Genomic DNA, 18,075 nt, shown 5'->3' with positions numbered 1-18,075 from the left:
GAACCAAGAACTGCAACCTGTAAGTGTAGAGTAGCAGAGAAATACCTATCTACATGTGTGCACCTGTGACATGAAAAAAAAAAGGTTTTGCAACAGTTTATTATTTGATAATTCCCTGTTAAACTGGATAATTTGGAATGTCTACTCCCAAGAATAGTGGGTTCACAGCTATACTGGTTTAAAGAATCGGTAATGTAAGCAGGAAAGCATTCCCCCATCACTTTTATTACTGAAAATTGTTGTGCTCTTTTCTGAAAAATTGTAGGGAAAAAAATATTAAAGATTATGCTTGTAATTGTTTCAGACTTCAGCCTGCAGATGCAGTCCAGGAAGCTCAATGTAGCAGTACCAGTAGGCAGCTTCCCAGAGGTGCACACTGGGAATACCTCAGGAAGCAGTAAAACCTCCAAGACAGATGAAAAGGTGAGACAAGCCCCTACAAAACCCCTATACTTAGTTTTATACAATGTTTTGAATTATTTATTACTATAAAAGAAATTGAAAAAATGCAATCCCACCGAAAAACCAAAAAGCAATCTTTAAATTAAAAACTCAGGAATTTTAATTTACCAAAACACGTACAATTTAAAGGCTGAAAAGTTAACATTTTTTACTGTATGACATATTGCATTTTATTCAGATACTTATTCTGGTTCTCAAATTAAGATTTATTTGGGGGAATATATTTTTTTGCTACTGGTATTCCTACTGGCCTGATAACTTTTTAGACTAAAGGTGTTATCAACCTTCTAAAGATCATTATTTTGTTTTCCTTCAAAAATTTAATAACTTTTTCAGCACTTTGCTAGCAGGATTTTGGTTGAAAATTTTCTAAAACAACTTGGGTAATTTTTTTTCTAGTGATTATTATAAGCTTTAAGGTCCTTTGGGAGAATGTCAAATTATATGTCTATAATTACTTTGACTCCCTCCAGTTTCTGTTCAATAAAAAATTAAGATCAATAGTTCTTGGCACACAATAGCCATGCAGAGCTCCTTGTCTCTGCAGGCAAGAAATTCCGGCCTATACAAATGATGAATTCTCTTCCCCACAAAAGCTTGCATTAAGTTGTCTGTTGTTTGCCATTCATCCATTGTGTGAATCCTCTATCTCTAAAATTATATATTTATATCAGATAGACTGCAAAGATGTTTGGGAACAGGAGAAAGCTATTCTTGGGAGCATGCTGAAGGAATGTTGGAAATGTTCCATGAGCTTAATACATTCCAATGGCTACTCCTAGCCAAGGAGCTGTGACTGTGTGTCCTCAGGCCCCTGTTGAGTGTGCAGCATGCAAAGCACACCAGATCAGCACTTGAATTAAGGTAAACATTACTGAAGCGTTTGAAATCATTAGAGGAACTTAGAGGAACTGTGCTTTGTAGTGTGATGCCATCCATGTGAGAACACCTCTTTTACTGTTCTGGGTAGCTTCAGTGTGGCTTTGGGCATTTTTGTGGCACACCCTGGTTGTGTGTTGGACTAGGGGAAATCATCTTGCTGCTCCTTTGCACCTGCTGGGGTGCAGCAAAACCCTCCACATTTATGATTCGGTTTCATTGCCAAATTTCACCACTTATTGCTTATGACAATGTCCAAAACATTTAATTACCATGTGCTTGTAATACATCCAAAACAATCCCTTTGCATAATTTTTTCTTAGATCAGAAAAGAACTCTTCTCTACAAAAAATATTTTAAATGAAAATTTTAAAATTTAAAGCATTAGCAAAATAGCAACACAAGTATAACTAGGAGAGTAGAGAATCATTTAGTGCTGCATTATGAAGAGTCACATCTTAGCCACATGATGACTTGCACTGCTGCTGGTACTTGTTTCCTGCTCCACATTCTCAGTTAAAATTACAGAAAATACTTTCCTACTATTCCCATCTTAAGGAGCCACCACATTTCATTGAAGAAAGTTGTATCATTCCTGAGGGGCTGGCGTGCAGTGAGCACAGGCAGGGATATGATCCCCAAAAGTTTATCAATAGAGATATGTGCTCAAGTTAGAGTCAAAAAGGGTTTGAGAGCCACAAAGCATTTTTTGAGGATTCATTGTGGTCCAAAGGTAAACAGGAGAATACACATTCAGTTTTCTTGGCACTAACAGTAGTGCTTATCGCTCTTAGGAATAGATTGCATCTTACTGAAATAGCAGAAGAAAGATGAGCAAAACATCATCAGGATAGATGAGAAGAAAAGGAGTGAAGCAATACATTATTTTTAATATTCTGAATGCTGTCTGTTGACATACCAGGCATGGACTCCATTTTATTACTGTGTATCCAAAGTTGAAATAAATGAGATGAATCAGTGAAGACTTAATGAACAACAGTAATATTCTTTTATTGTTAGCACAACTAACAGCAAGTTTCTGAAAATATGACATTAGGAATACTGGAGAACTTCCAATCTAACTCCAAATTTATAAACACTAGAAATGACATTTTGAAGAACTATTGATTAGTTACATGAATGTCAGTTCCAAGTAAAATACTGAAGATATTTGGATTTGAACAACAACAAAATAGAGGCTGAAGTGCTAATTATGGTAATGAGCACAAAGACAAATCTTGTCAAATTACTCTCTTTTTTGAAAAGATCATAAATCTATTTATAAAGTGTAGAAGCATAGTTTCTTTTTTTTTGTTGTTACTAAATATCATACACTTAAAACACTTTGGATGCAAGTGATCAGATTAGGTGGGTTACAGGGTGGGCTAATTGATTTAAAAATATTACTAATGAGGAGATGTATCTGAGTGGTATTGTTCCTAGGAAGGACCCTCTAGAAATAGATTCTTCATTTGGTGTAGTTAGTATTTTTGTCATTTATGCACACTATGCTGTAATGTTTTTGATAGTAAAGTTTGCAGATGACATGGAATAAGGAACAAAGTTAATAGGGTTGGTATTTCAAGGCAAACTGCATAGTCTGGTTTAAATATTGGTGTTGAAAACACCAAATTTGAAGGTAGTCAAATGCAAGGTACAAGAATTGGGAATTCAAAGTTAATGGCCTGGGCAAGAAGGCCAATGTGCTACTGTGATGATGGGAATGGAGAGCAGCAAGTAGAAGCAGGGACATGAGCATGGTATGAGCTGGAACATGTGGCACTGGTGAGGTTTCTTTAAAATATTCTGCCTTTTGTTTAAGAAGGAGTTTAAAGGTCTATTAGCAGATTGTGTGAGATGCAAAAATGTGTTTTGAAGGACTGGCAATGAGATTTAAACCAAGCTTAAGTAATTCAGCTTATGAACTTGATGAAAAGAAAATTAAGGACATATTATGGTGGGTGGAGAAGCTATTACACTGGGAACTCCCCAGCTCATCTGATAATGGAATATTTTCTAAAAAAACAGCAGTTGATACTAGATGAGTTCACCTTATAAAATGCAGTTTATTTTAAATAAGTGTTGGAACAGCTGATGCAAAAGGCAGTGGACATAGAACCGGTCTGGGCCTTTGATTCAGATTCAGAGCAAATCAAATTTAAATCCTTCACTTCCATCATACAATTTGCTAACTTAGCAATGCCTCTTTTCCCTTCATCTTTAAAGAAGCTTTTTCCTATGATGAATAGGAGCAGTTCTGATTTAAGATTAGTGTTATAATCAAATTATATAGTTTAGAGGTCATGAAACAACTTCTGCAAGATGCATAATTTAGTCTATATTCTGTTTTTTTTTTCCTCTGAATTGCTTTGAGGAAGTTTAAATTAGCACTGGGAATTAAATAGTTACCAAAATATACCTGTAGTCTGAAGGACTAGTGAGCCAGCTGTATCTTTCTCATGAACTCAGCTTTAAAGTGGTTGTTGAGCTTTAGGGCTGCAGCTCATATCAGCAAGAAGGGAAGGGGAAAGCCCTTGAAACCTTTCTTCTGCAGCACAGGACATATTGATACATTTCATCTAGCAATCACTTACCATAGAAGCATTTGCTGTGACTTTTTGTCTTCCTTCTATGACCTTTGTCACCCAATTATTTAATTTCATTCTGATTCCAGTCAAAATAAATAAATTATGGTTTCATTAGAAGGGTAACTAAGATAAATCCAGTGGAATAAGGCTGAGACTAGACATTCTAGCCCATGAGGCCTGAAGTTCTATGAAGCAATGTTGGTTTTATTTTCCGTTTTTTTCCTAAAATCACTGCGTTATCTGAATGTGGCTTCAATTGAGTAAACTTAACATGGATTAGCATTCCTTTCTATATTGGTGTTGAAAATGCTTAAGAACAGCTCTTGGCAATGGCAGATTTAATCATACTGCTCCAATTGTAGACTGACATGGCAATTCCAGCAGACTCAGAGTAACAAAGAGGGAGGGACACAGGCTGTAGAAATAAAATATCACTATAGCCTCCCAACCAAAATCAGGGTAATCCTGCTAAAGCTCAAGCATCCTCACAGAAGTGCTATGTTTAAAAGGGAAAAATAAAAAATTACTCATGCTGTTCTCTTAGTCTTAAAGGAGGAGGTAATGAAAGTTCAGTGGCAAACTCAATGTTTTCAGGAAACTGTGAATCAAGATAGAAATCCTGGAGGAAGGTCTGAGAGCTGAAGTTATGGGCAGATAAATGTTTCTGTTCTAGTTTCTATTCTAATGGCACTTGGGGACATGGTTTAATGGTGAACACAGTGGTGCTGGGTTAATGGTTGGATGCAATGTTAGATGTCTTTTCCAGCCTAAATTATTCTGTGATTCTGTTTGAGCTCCACAGAAATTCTGATATGTGTTGTGAGAAAGAGCTCAATCTCCTTCCCAGAGGACTCTTTTAGACCTGGAGCTTTCAGAAGGTTTCAGCCAGTTGTTCTCTGGTGATAGAATAGAGAGATTTGCATTGTTTGATTTCCTCTGCAAGTCCACCTTTGAACACAAGGAGACTAAAATCTGCATTTTGCAAGGCAATGATTCAAAGCTGAATTAAATTGAGGTGCTGGTTCTGGGAGGAAGATAGTCTCTGTCAGGACTGTGATAGGCATCCCAATACTGCGCTGTAAGCAACTGAAGGAGGAAGAGTAGAAACTTGTCTTTCTCAAGGTCGCATTGCCACAGCTTCCAATAAATTTTAAAAACTGTTAAAGTAAATATGATCAAGGAAAGAATTTTCTTCATTAAAGTACCTTAAACAACAGAAATTGCTGAATTCAGCTGAGATAATCTGTTAAAAATAGGAACAAAACACTATTTTCCTTTATTGACTTCTAAGGACTTAGTGATTTGAGAATATACAGCTGAATTTTGAAGAATTATCAACTGGGAAGATTGAGAAAGGAAGAATTCCTTCAGTAGATTTCTCTCAGATATTGCTTTATAGTGTGGAATCAATTTGAAATAGATTAGCATAAAGAGCTAATATCATTTGATGATGACGCATTTTAGGCATTGCTTTTGTCTGATTATGGCTGGTTTTGTTTGTTTGTTTGATTTACTCTGCCTGAAATCAAGCCAGAGTGGCTTACAAGGACATTTAGTTTACTTTCTCACATAAGGGAAGGAAAAAAGAGACAGCTGCATCAAAAAGATGAGCAGGATAAGCAAATATAACAGACTTTCATGTCACTTTGTCCTGCAAACATCAAAATGCTATTCTTGATTTTGCAATTATTGTGTTAATTGTTTTTATTTCAGTTTACTTAAATGAAAAATCAATGGTAGCCAAAATAGTACTTATTCTGACAGATAAAACAAATGATTTAAAACAAGGCATTTTAGAAGTTACTGAATTTTCTTTAGAGGAGATAATATTCATATCTTTTTAACGCTTTTGGGCAGCACTGCTAAGCTCAGCATTAGGCAAAGGATCACTTAAGTGTGAAATGTGTATGCAAACCTAAGGTGCTGGCAAGGATATATCTTGCTTTGTAAATAATAAAACACTGGTTATCAATCAGCAAAGGACTGGAACCTCAGAACCTGGGATTTGCAGATTATCACTGACAGCCCCTGAATTCTCCTGCTGTACATGGGACTACCCTCAACACACAGAGATTTGGGACATCTGGTGCATTGGACCACTGTGTCATGCAGCACTGAATGAAGGTTGATGTGTTTAGTACAAAGGTATTATCCCAAAAACTTGTCTCCTTCTTACTGAGCTTTATCTTTGGGTTGGTGAAGGAGAAATGGAGACAGAAGCACACCCTGACCTAGATGCCTGAGCACCATCTGTATTCACTCTACCTAGTTTGAAGGCTGAACAGTCTCTTGCCTATGAGAGCTTTCAGTGTGCAAGTTCCAAATTTGGATGTGGAATACATAACATGAAGAGCTTTGGTTACTGCTCAGTATTTTCCTCTGTGGAAAATACCTACAGACACTATAGACTTGAGAAGTTACCTGAGACACAGGCTTCGGATTTACCTAATTGTGAGCTCTTATATTGTAAACTATGCCCAAGTAACTAGGAACATCTTGGGAAGAAAAGCAAGAAACCAAAAGGGAATCTGTATTATTTCCTGGAAGCATCCAAATGATGGAAATAAGAGGAACAAGAATATAGGAGCTGAAACAATTTCTTTGGTGGTAACCGAAGAGATCTGTTGAAAACATTTAACAGCTCACCCACCCTTTTGTTACCCTGCAGTTATTAAGCATATTTCTAAAATTTGTGGTAAAGCAAAATGCAAGAAGTATCACTTTTCTATAAAGAATTATATCTGAATTATTTTTCTTCCCAAAAAAATAGACATTTCAAAGACTTGAAAAGAGATTAAAACTTAATGAAAGTAATATAGTTTGTTTGACTGGTCTGGGCCATGTCAATTAAAGAAAGACAGAAATAAGGTACTTGGATCCAGAATGAAACTGAAGTGATGAATTTATGCCTTTTAGCCAAAAGTGAGTACTGATTGTATCTTCATGTGTTGCTAGAGGGGATAACCAGTCTTGCAAATACGTTCGCTGTAGTAGGTCCTTCAGGATTTTGTGTTAGCCAGTTCTGCATCTGTGTTAAATCAATATCACAAATGGTGCATGCTGGGGGCTATTTAGGAGGGGTTTGGGGAAAAAAAAAAAGGAGAAAAAAAAGGCACCTTATTGCTTTTAGTGCTAATGGTACATTTATTATGCTGAACCATAAATCTGTTTTGCCTGATACTGTTCTTAGGCATCAATAACTCATGGCTTGGAGTTCAAGGTACTACCACTACAATTTCTAGAAATGTTCTGATGAATGACTGACAACTTAACTCCAAAACAAAGTGTCATTCTTTTTTTTGCTCTTAGGCTCATAAAACTTAGTTTGAGGAGATGCTAAAAATAATTTAAATGTAAATTCAACATCCTGGAATCAGTGACACAAGAAAATCCAGCAGAAAAGCCTGCCAGTACTAATTATTTTCAGTTGATAAAGATCATTCATCTAGTCAAAATAAATAGGCATATTTATTGAATTGTTAATTAACTGCTATTTCATTTTTCAACTTTTTTCTTTCCTCTTATTTTTGCCATTCTCTTTTAGTATTAATATGCAAAACAGCAGATGGTTTTTTATGAGATAAGCACAAAAATAGTCACTTGGGAAATCAGTTTATAGGCACTCTCAGAGGTATAATAGGCAACCCTATAAATCTCACAAAGAATCTTGAAAAGGAATTTAAAAGACCATCATAGCTAGTTTTATTGTAGAGGAAGAGATGTCAAAGGGAAATGAAAGAACAGTCTATGAATATTCAGATTACTGTGACCTTGACCTATTTAATGTTCACAGTTTAATTGTAGAAGGTTTTATGCTTAATTGGATTATAATTTTTTAGTAATTTTTCTGGGGTAATGTATATTGTTAAATATCAGAAACTGCATGTGAGCACAAAATTGCCAAATTAGTGATACCCATCTGAGGAGTATCCACTGAATTCGAGTGTTCAGTGTTCACCTTTCATGACTGGAATATTTCATCATTTGGGGGAAAATCAGGGACCTTCTTGTGTATACGTAGGGCACTAAATATTGTCAAATGCTAAGGAAAGGAAGCTTGAAAACATTGACACATCTTAACATCTAAATTGTACAATTTGTTTGGAAATACGACCGCTTTTTAAAATGCTGTTTCATTCAGCTGCAAGGTTGGTAAGGTATCATTTAAGGACAAAATGGTATTTAGAGATGTTCTTCTGCCTATTTGAATATTGACGTTAGTCAGATAGGTGGAAGTTCAGCCAACTAAAAGAGAAAATCATTCCTCTTTGACTAGTCCTCCAGTGGTCTTCATTGTGATATGACTGAGTCAATTAATAAAAAAATATATGCAGAGTAAATTGAGGTCTTGAGCTGCTAGATAATATTTGAAGAAAGAAATCAAAAGTTTTTGCTACCTGTGTCAAAAAGGAGGTATGAGTTATGCATTTATAGGTTTTGCTTACAGAAATAGCACATGCAGAGAAATGGTCAAAGTCTTCAGAGAGACTTGGGTAAAGGACTCCTGTAAGGAATCCCCCTCCTCCTCCATTTACAGGACTATGTGTTATCAGGTCTAAATGCAGGAATTTATTTTTTGAAGACTTTGAGCCATTGTTTACACATTTCAGCATGACTCACTTGTGCAGGTTGTTCAGGAACACAAGTGATGAATTATTTTGAGAAAAGAAAGAAAGGTCACAGAGAAGGACAGAAAAAAACGCCAAAAACCTGCACCACAAGGTATTGTAGTTGTCTCTCCAGTCACTGATACCAGAGCATTTTAGTGTTTCAGCAGATCCCAAATGGAATCTATATTAGTATGAGCAAACCTCAAGTAATGATTTATTTATGTGCAAGGCATCTTAAGAGCAAGGTGTCTAAAAAAACATTGTCCTGTTTACTCAAGGTTGTTGGCAGGAGTAAGGTCTATGAGATACTGCTTCCTTCATTATAGCATGGAATAGAAAGGACCTTGTGGAAATAAACTCAGCAAGTAAGGGCAATTTAGTGACAAGCACTGCCAACCTCTATTGCCATATTTTCCATAAAAGAACAATTCCAGAATTTATTTTACAGGCTGACAGTCTTCTGTAATAATGACTAGCATTGTCTTCCTAATGTGTGTAGCAAGAGTTTAGGTAGTTTTTAACTCCTCCCATTAAGCCCCCAAACATTCATATTTTCATCTCCATCCTCATGAGGGGTTGTCTAGTCCATTCTTCTTTTCCAATCAGCAGATTTTTCTGCAGTAATTTTTCAAAAGACTACAGTTTTTAAAAGACTCCAATTTTTAAAAGGGTTTTTTGTTCAAACAGCATTTACTTTATTTACTTTGACCACCTATCTGCTGAGGCATCAGAATAACTAATATGCTAGTTGAGTATTATATAAAATTGACTGATTTTCTCACCACTGTCAAGCATTAGCCATTAATACTCACATTACCAGTGCAGCTGGCTCAGAAAAAGTATCTTGCTGAATGTTCTACATATCAGCAATTTCTCTATCAATTTGTTTAGATGTTCTTGACTTGCCAGCAGATTTGACCCAAGGAAAAATGCTTATAGGAGTTACTGTAAACTGAAAAGTGCTGTGGCTCAATGGAGGAGCAATTTGGCTACTACCTGAGAGAAGTAACCAGTATTTATACTCCAGACAAAAGCTATGGCTTTCAGGTGTATGTTGAATGACAAAACTTAATGTTTGCAAACCATTACACTGGATTTACATATCCAGACTGTGATGAGGCTGTGCTGTGGTTGGATACACAGTTGTAGGAAATATCATGGAAAATGAGACTGGAAAACTTTGCAGGAATATCTGATTCATCATTTAGCCCAAAGATGGATTCAGCTGTATCAAACTTAGACAAGTTTGCCTGAACTGCAACATCAAGCAAACTGTATATTGCCTTTGCAATGCTGCCCGCCAAATTTGCATTCTGTTCATTTAGGTAGCTTTTTCTACTCAGTTTCCGTGGATTGGGTTGGGTAACCTGTATTTTACCAATGAACTTTCTTTATTTTCCTACCTGATGCAGTCAACATTTGGTTATCTCTAGTTGGACTGTCCTGTCCAGTGCCATGGCTGTGGAGGCACCTGAGCTTTCTTTAGGTGAGTACTTTGTCTGCTTTGCTGTTTGGAGTGCTGTGACCAACAGAATTGCTGGTTTTGCACCTTAAACTTTTTGTATACGTATCCAAAGCCTAATACAGGTCATGATATTTTCAACTCTTGATTAACCCAGGCCAAGTATGTAAACAGATTTTTTCTAAAGCAAGAATTCTTACTTAACACTTGAAACACACCAAAAGTCGAGGTTGGTGCATACAAATTATGTGAAGTTTTAATAGATACTCCTCATTAGCAGTCTAAACCAATATGTAAAAAATTGAATGCTCCAATGTATTTTAATGTTATTTTCTGAAGACTGGAAAAACAGTTACTGATTTCAAATACGGAAATAATTGGTTTTTAAAAATAATTCTCAAATTATATTTTTCTTACTTTTTTATTTTTTCCACATTCTACTTAACTCAGGGCATGCTAGCTGTAGGTCTTATTAGGAATCTGCCTTTTATATCAAATGCTTCTGATTTTTTTCTTCTTTTTTTTTTTTTTTTTGATTCTCAAGAAAGGAAAAAAGGAAAGCATTCAACAAGAGACAATGAAAATACATGTTTCAAAACCAGTGAAAACCAAGCTTTATTTTTTGCCTTATGAAATTTAATAGAAAAGTCATTGTACGTTTATCTCAAAAGAAGAAATATAAATTAAATAGATTTGGAAAACAAAAATTTGTATTATTTTTATCTCTTTTACATTGATTTTCCCTTTTGAGATCAGAGCTCAAGTCATGTTTAGTCTGGTTAGGACATAACTATTAATAATAGAGTCTGCACCTAACCTGACTTCTGTAAACCCCAGTCAATGTTCCACATTGGGACTTAAAACTTTTCTTGACCTGTCTTTTAATGTTGCCACAGGATTTTGTGTCCAGTTGCATTTACTCTTGATAATGTCTAATCAAGCAGTCTCAAGTATAACCACAAAACTTCTTAGTGAAACCTTTGCCTTCTTCTGTAAAGAGAAATGTTATTTATCAAAATATTAGTTCAAGAATAATTTCTATATGCATTTTATGTATTTAAGGCTATTCAGTTACTACTGAAACATTAAAATGAAATAAATTATGGAATGCAAATTATATGTAGTAGTTTAAATTTATATAAAGTAAACTTTTGTAAACAAGGTTATGTAGGTTTTAATGGCTGGTTAAGCCTGAATTCTTGTTTCTCCTGTTGTGCCCTGCACAGAAGTGCTGATATGACCCAAACAATAATAAACTATGAAATATACCAAGGCTTCTCTCAAGAAAAAAAGAGAAAAAAGCAGAGAAACACCAGAAATTACCTTAAATATCTTCACAACAGATAATATATCTTTTTCCTGAAAAAAATCAAACCTCTGTAATAGAAGCAGTTCAACCCCTGTAACACCACGTACAACAGGTAAAAAATGGGTACTTTCCAGAAACTAACCTGCATGCAGTAAGATTTCTTGGAGGGAATAGCAATTCCCTTTGGAAATGCATCCCAGAGTTTCTCTTGTAGCGATGCTTCCCCTGTACTCACCGCAGTGAGCCGTGGCCAGGCAGAGGTGTGCGGGAGCAGCGTGTCCCTCGTGTCCCTCGCTGCTCTGCCGCGCTGCTGGGGCTGCAGCTGAGCAGTGCTGCAGGCACCCTGTGGCAGAGCTCTGCTGCCTGTGAGCAGGTACAGCTGCAGCTCCTGCAGGCACCCTGTGGCAGAGCTCTGCTGCTTTGGAGCAGGTACAGCTGCAGTTTCAGCTCCTGCAGGCACCCTGTGGCAGAGCTCTGCTGCCTGTGAGCAGGTACAGCTGCAGCTCCTGCAGGCACCCTGTGGCAGAGCTCTGCTGCTTTGGAGCAGGTACAGCTGCAGCTCCTGCAGGCACCCTGTGACAGAGCTCTGCTGCTTTGGAGCAGGTACAGCTGCAGCTCCTGCAGACACCCTGTGACAGGAGCTCTGCTGCTTTGGAGCAGGTACAGCTGCAGTTTCAGCTCCTGCTGCCTGCCTCACACTTGGAACACCCTCGCTCCTTCCGGTCATTCGTTCCAGGGGAGGAATGACAGCAGCATTTCTGAGCTGTTCTTGTGTTTTCTCCCAGAGCAGTCAGGGAAAGCAGACTTCGTGATCTCCATGCTAACTACCAGCCTGCCTGCTGCCAGTTCTCCCTACTTCTGCCAGTGATGACATTCAGCTTGCTCCTCCACACAGGATACAGCACTGCTTCCTCATTATGTAAGGCAGTCTAGGTCAAGTGTAGGAGAGACACTGCTGGCCTGAGCAAGCTGCTGGATTGCTCCCTCAGCTTCATGGGGTCTGGAAGCTGGATCCTCATCTTTGCTACTTCTTCTTGGGTGAGTGTTTTTTGCATGATTTTAGTGGATACTGTGCTGCTTTTCCATGCAGATAGCTGTCAGCCATGCTGTGAATTGCAGAGATCATTTCTTAGGTGAAACCAGCTCTGTCAGCATGATTGAATTAACACAGTAGTTCTTCTAGGCATCTCAGCCTGAAGACACTTTGCAAATAAATAAACCATAAATTGGGTTTGTTAAGAAACATCCTTTCTAGCCATATTAATGTTAATTTGGCTGATTAAGCAGTGAATCAAATCCATTTGCTTGAAGACGGTGTGGGAAAGCTTTATTGCATATTGCTATTAGCTTTGAGAGGTTTACTGCAGTTCTTGGCTGTTGCATTATTTTAGCCTTGCAAATTACAAATATGCTTCTCCTATTAAACATAACAAAAGAAACAAAAATTGTATTTAATTTTCTTATACTCTAGGATTATTTTTTGAAGCAGCAGTTAAACCCAGGATGCTATTTGCTATGTACTGCAGAAATGTGTGAATAATTATGCTTCTGAGATATGTAAGGTGAATACTGCAGATAAAATTACATTTAGTGATTACTCTGCAGAATACCAGAACAGTAAATGGGAGCTGGATTTATATTAGAGGGCAGCTTTTATTCATGCACCATGTGGCATTCAAAGACTTTGTTTTGTATTTCAGCCCTGCTGAAAATCAGTCTGTAACAAAGACTAGAACAGGTTCGTCCTTAATTATACAGACTGGGTATTGTCAGGTGCTGGAATGTCTGATCATACTGGAATGCAGTAGAAGAGGCCCTGGAAAGTAACAGCATAACACTGATACTGCAGTATCATGTAAGGAATTTCAGCAGGGATAGCTTGCTTTCTAAGGACGGCTAATAAATCTGAAAACATTTTTAACACATTCAAGAGATTAATTGGAACACTTGTCTTTATGTGCAGTACCTTGGACAGCAACTTTTTTGTTCTGGGGTACAGTGAATCTCCTTCATGGAACTCAGCAATTTGTGAATGTTAATACAAATTTAAGATACATTAATGAATTAAAAAATACTGGGGAATGTATAGTAAAAAAAAAAACCCAAAACAAAACGGAGAGGAACTTTGGTCAGCATTGTTATCAATGCACTGTATTTAACAGCTTACTGCCAAGATTTCTTTTTAATATGAATTTTAAAATAGTGGTTTTTTACTATGTTAATGAATGTCAAAATAGTAAATTAAGAATGGAAAATTGTTGACAATTTATGATATGGCACTGAAAAAAATGTCATGTCTAATAGGTAACTGCTCACTTTAAATGTAAATGCCAAGGTCCCCTAAATCAAAATAAGGTTGGATATTTATATGAGTTTATGTATTAATATTAGATTAAAACTCATGTTGATGGGAAGAATGGAAGCCTTTTAAATGTGTTTTTTCCTCCCCATAAAAAAACTAGTTGCTCTTCACATTGTTCTAGAAATAACTAGCAGGCTTTAATATCAGCACTTGTTTCAAAGCGAGGCAGATTGTTTTATCATTTTCTTATTGTCTTTAAAAGCTCTCTTTCTCTGGAAAAGAACTGCCCAGCAGTGAATTGTCTGTTCATCATGGTCTTACCTTACCAGTAACTAATTTTTTTTCTTTTTAATGACAGGCATATAGACTGGGCTGTGATTTTATTAGATACACCTGGCTGCTGCCTTCATTAATTACATTGTGAAAGTTAGGTTCAAGAAAGTGTGGCTCATTTTTGGAATCTTGATAACACCTCTGTTGCAATGCAGCACATTACATTGTATAATATTTTATAGATGCCACTTCAGACTTCAAAGTACAGAAGTATGTCTTCAAACAAACTTAAAATAATAGCATAGTATAGGAACTTAGAACAAAACTGCCAGGTACCATGAATTATTGTAATGATGTACTTCACATTCTTTGTCTCTTGCTGCATGAAGTGTTCTAAAATAGTTACGCTATTATATATGAGTACACTGTGTTCCATTCCCTTTCAAGTGTGGGTGCTTGAGGTATTTTCTTACAGGCTCAAGGAGTATTAATAACATATCTATTCAATTAGAAGAAGAAAAAAGCCTTATTGTCTTTAAATGTATAGTGATCTTCTGGAAGTCTTATTTTTATTTTTTGCATCATGGTTCATAGCAGGGCACACAATACTTCTCAGCATAGCAAGCTGCAGACACTACAGCAGGATACAAAGTGTAAGAATATGGTGTTTCCTATGTGCATTCATATATCCCATATGCTGGTGTCTGAGAAATTGAATCTGAGCTGTTAAATATGTTTTGAACCCACTACAATGCAGGATATTGGTTATTAGTGGTCAATACCTCCTCCTGGTATTTTTCTGTGGTTTACTGGAATTGTGAAATCCATGACTGCATAAGTAGCTTGCTTTCAATATACTTTCTATTCCCTCAAATGAGACTATGTACCTGGATTTTCTGACAAATTTATCTCTTCACTTTTTCTCTGAGCACTAGAATTTTCTGTACTGCAAAGGAGTTTCTTTGCTCTCTTTATAGTTATGGAAATTACACTAAAACTGACAAGCATGGACACAATACCAAAGTGTGTCAAATAAGTTATTCAGATCTCAGGTCCATTTTACTTGAGTAGTTGAGATACATATTGTGATGACACACATATGGCTGAATTAGTGCTAAATTGAGAAGGAAAGACTAAAAATATTAGTGTTTTAGTTTATATCATGTAACAACTAAATATGACTGTAGTAGTACAGTTGACAAGCTTTCCATGTAAGTTTGGGCTCACAAATGCAGATCTTTCACTGTCTAGAACTGCCAATTTTTATTTGCATCTAGTACACAAAAATATTGCTAATTCCTAGACAAAAATCTATTGCAGTAGAAATGTGTTCTACCTATTCTCAAAATAGCTGTTTAGAAGCTGGGAGATATGCTTTGTTCCTTGTGCAAAACGTTACTCTGCTTTTTATTCAGAGGTTTTCCTTGCTCTTCCTTGAAACTGGTTGGATGCAGTCTTCTGCGTTGCTACAGTTTGTCTCATTTTTCAGGTCCTGGGTCTCCATTATGATGTTTCCCATCTTTAACTGCTTGGATAGCACTTCTGTGACTGCAGTACAATTGGTACACAAGTTTTGAAAGAGAAAATGTCCCTTGGATCATGATGTTCACCAGCGTGTCCACTGAGGATCTCGGCTGGCTAATCCCTTATCTGTTAGATTAATTACTCCATTAGCTGTTTCCCACACCCACTGTAATTCACAGAATTCATTGCTAGAACACTAGAAAGAGATACTGTAAACAATCAAGGGAGATTTGCTTTAAATGTTTTGGTAAATAAAATGTACCTGATAAACTTTAATTAAGAAGGCACATATATATTTATATATTGCTCTTAACACTTTATTAATTGAACGTACCATTATGAATTGTTGCTTATGTGGTTTACCTGCCATGGTTGAACATCTGAACTTCTAAGGTTAATTTTGAAGGTTTCTCTATATCGTACACAACTATGTTTGCCGCAAAAAAATGCTGAAACATAGTTGTTTGTTGCAGCAAAAATGCTGAAGGATAGAGATACATAAACTCACATTCCCTTTTAAATTCATTTACAGTTCATTATAAGGTCTTTTCAGAAAAGGAATTGTGCTGCAGAGGGGCACAAGAGAAGGACTTCCAGATGAATCTTTTCATGTGCTGAAGAATAACAGACTCTCCTAATGCCTGGTGATTACTAAGGCTCTTGAGCCAAAATCTTAGTGGACTGTTCTTCACCAGAGCCCTTAAATATTTACACAGTGTTCCTGAGGCAGGACTGGTCAAAATGAATATGAGGACACATGAACCACAGATCCCCATTAAAGCAAAGTGACCAGGTCTGCAGAATGTGAAATCTGCAGGATTGCAAGCTCATGGCTGCATTGGAGGTGTGCCTGGCAGCTGTGTCCCTGCTCTGCTCTGTGCCTGCCATCCTCTCCAGGGTGGCTGCTCCAGCCCATGCCCATTTCCTCCTTGGGCACTCAGGGAGGGATTTGTCACCACACCTGCACAAATAACTGCTCAGAGATTCCCAAACAAAATACAATGAGTATCCTGGTCTTGCTTGGTTTCAAAAATGATTTGACTAGCTATTAGCAGTTTACTATTTGTTTACAGATGGTAAAAAAAGGCAAATATTAGATTTTGAGGAGGACAGGAAAGAGAGACCATGTTTTATTTACTAATTTTCCATCTATCTTAGAATTAGAGCAGCTCTGGCTGAGAAATCTATACCTCTTTCATTTTTTTCAGTTGTGGTGCAATATATAAAACTTTAAAGATACAAGAATTCATGGGGTATAGCTCTTTAGCAGTTGGAAAGAAGTTGCTGTTGTGTTGATCAAATCTCTCTCAAACCCCATAACAGAAGACAGTCTGGTTCAAGAAGCCACAAAGAAGCTTGTTAAGATAATCAGAAACTCTATCTTTTTTCCTGACAATGTAAGCTGCTGGAGCTGAATATGAGCACCTAGTTGCACTATGAGCAGTGAAATTGTAGCCATGAGAATTCTGCTTGGAAAAAACAGTTTTCAACATTCTGTTTATGATACTTGGAGATTTCTCAAAGTCAGTGGTCATATTAAGCATCCTAAGCTGAACCTCTCATTATGCTTAAAGGAGGATGTCTTGGTTCATTTTTTCCTAGTTTAGTGTTTAATTTTATGTTTATTTCATTTCAAAGTGCAATATTTGAAAGGAACTATGCCTGGAACATGTCATATGTGCCTAGCAAAGACTGGAGGGACTCATACTAAAACTTCAGGCTGAGGAGCAAATACATTACCTTTAACCTTGTCATAAATCTGTGTTTATAAACACCGGACAATTGATCATTTCCAGAAACATCCTCCATGAATAGAAAGATTTCTGGGAATGATCAATTGGCATCAGCAATTGTATCTGTTTAGATTTTAGAAGTTTAAGGCTTCTGAGTCAGGTGGGTTACTAGTGCTACAAAGTCATTTGTCACCTGCAAATGCTCTACATGATCCCAAAGAGCTTTGCAAATGTGAGAAAAACACACAAATCTCCCTTTAGAATTGTACCTAAGAAAGAACCAAAAAATTTAATTGTGTGCTACCAACTGCTAATATTAAGGTAATGATTGCTCTTTCTACCTGAAGATCATAGACTCAGCTTTTGGGTAAAGGGGACCTGCCTGAGCCACTGAGCAACCTAGTGCCAGCAGAAAAGCTATATTAGAAACTGGTGATCATGATAGCAGTGAAAGATGAAAGCATGTGAGGGCTTTGTAAATCAGAGCTCAGATGTATTCAAAGGAGACAGGTTGAATGGTTGTGTCCAGTTTGGTCTTGCCATTTCTATGTCACATTTTACTATTAGTATTTCAATCTATTATGGTGGGTTTTAACTAAATATTTAGGGTCATGCACTCGCTTGCTGTGTCCTTTTAATCACCGCAGTATTTGAAGAAAACATATTTAAAAACTGAGCAATTAGATTTCATTATTAGAACACTTGTTCATAACATTCTGTACTGATAAATGCTTGAAAATTAGGTGTTATACTGAGAGGATTACAAGTGCTTCCTGGGACAAGCACCTCAGGTCACCACTGGGAGGTGGAAAAATTCTGATTCACATAGCTTGAATTCAAACAAAGTTTAAGCAATCAAAACATCATGATGCAAAAATATTAGGAAAAAAACCCCATATCAGAATATTGGAATTGACTCTAAGGCATAAAATT

General features: G+C 36.7%; 1 protein-coding gene across 6 annotated transcripts in view; it reads left to right on the top strand.

Annotated features, from left to right (window-relative positions):
- The first annotated feature begins 11,759 nt into the window (after positions 1–11,759).
- The window catches only part of LOC134421301 (sodium channel protein type 1 subunit alpha), an 88,374-nt gene continuing 82,058 nt past the window's right edge, over positions 11,760–18,075 (top strand). For 2 of the 6 annotated variants that reach the window (XM_063162042.1, XM_063162037.1), the window contains exon 1: positions 11,760–12,348. The gene's annotated coding sequence lies outside the window, so the exon portion shown is untranslated. The remainder of the gene's footprint in view (positions 12,349–18,075) is intronic. The other 4 variants (XM_063162043.1, XM_063162041.1, XM_063162038.1 and 1 more) reach the window with 3 other exon arrangements.

The sequence above is a fragment of the Melospiza melodia genome, chromosome 8 (assembly GCF_035770615.1).
Source record: "Melospiza melodia melodia isolate bMelMel2 chromosome 8, bMelMel2.pri, whole genome shotgun sequence".
NCBI lineage: Eukaryota > Metazoa > Chordata > Aves > Passeriformes > Passerellidae > Melospiza > Melospiza melodia.
This window is presented reverse-complemented; position numbering and strand designations above follow the sequence as displayed.